The following is a 1,437-nucleotide window of genomic DNA, read 5'->3' as shown; positions in this document are numbered from 1 at the left end:
TAGAAATATACCAAGATATGCAGTCTTCTAACTGTGTGTGTTGTGTGTATGTTTAAATACTTTACAGACAAAGTATTTTGTCTGTAATGTCTTTTTCGTTATGTGTCGGACCGCAGTAAGATTAGCTGTCGCCATTGGCGTCGGCTAATGTGGGTCCTAATAAAATCGAATCAAAAAATAACTAAATGCTTTATCTGCTTTACTGTTTGTCATTGAATAAGTTTGCTAATTATGTCATTGCACCGTATGATTGAAGTATTTTTGTTAAAAGTCACATTAAACACAAATATCATTGAATATATCCTGAACAAAAATATAAACGCAACATGCAACAATTTCAAAGATTTTACTGAGTTACAGTTCATATAGGAAAATCAGTCAATTTAAATAAATTCATTAAGCCCTAATCTATGGATTTCACAAGACAAATACCTTAAAAAAAAGTAGGGGCGTGGATCAGAAAACCAGTCAGTATCTGGTGTGACCCCCATTTGCCTCATGGAGCGCGACACATCTCCTTCTCATAGAGTTGATCAGGCTGTTGATTGTGGCCTGTGGAATGTTGTCCCACTCCTCTTTAATGGCTGTGCGAAGTTGCCAGATATTGGCGGGAACTGGAACACGCTGTCGTACAAATCGATCCAGAGCATCCCAAACATGCTCAATGGGTGAAATGTCTGGTGAGAATGCAGGCCATGGAAGAACTGGGACATTTTCAGCTTCCAGGAATTGTATACAGATCCTTGCGATATGTGGTGATGGCAGCGGATGAATGGCACAACAATGGGCCTCAGGATCTCGTCACGGTATCCATAAAATGCAATTGTGTTTGTTGTCCGTAGCTTATGCCTGCCCATACCATAACCCCCACAATGGGACGCAACGTTAACATCAGCAAACCACGACGCCATACACGTAGTCTGCGGTTGTGAGGCCGGTTGGACGTACTGCCAAATTCTTTAAAACGACGTTGGAGGCGGCTTATGGTAAAGAAATGAACATTCAATTCTCTGGCAACAGCTCTGGTGGACATTCCTGCAGTCACCATGCCAATTGCATTCTCCCTCAAAACTTGAGACATCTGTGGCATTGTGTTATGTGACAAAACTGCACATTTTAGAGTGTCCTTTTATTGTCCCCAGCACAAGGTGCACCTGTGTAATGATCATGTTGTTCAAATCAACTTCTTGATATGCCACACCTGTCAGGTGGATGGATTATCTTGGCAAAGAAGAAATGCTCACTAAAAGGGATGTAAACAAATTTGTGCAAAAAATCTGAGAGAATCCTTGGCATGTATTATTTCAGCTCATGAAACATTGGACCAACACTTCACATGTTGCGTTTATATATTTTTTCAGTGTATTTTGATGAGTTTGGTTCCCAACCTTCCGTATACTAAACAATGACAAGGCTCAGTAGCATGGACGGACCATA

This window comes from Coregonus lavaretus, assembly GCF_964263955.1.
Source record: "Coregonus lavaretus genome assembly, contig: HAP1_SCAFFOLD_9278, whole genome shotgun sequence".
NCBI lineage: Eukaryota > Metazoa > Chordata > Actinopteri > Salmoniformes > Salmonidae > Coregonus > Coregonus lavaretus.
This window is presented reverse-complemented; position numbering follows the sequence as displayed.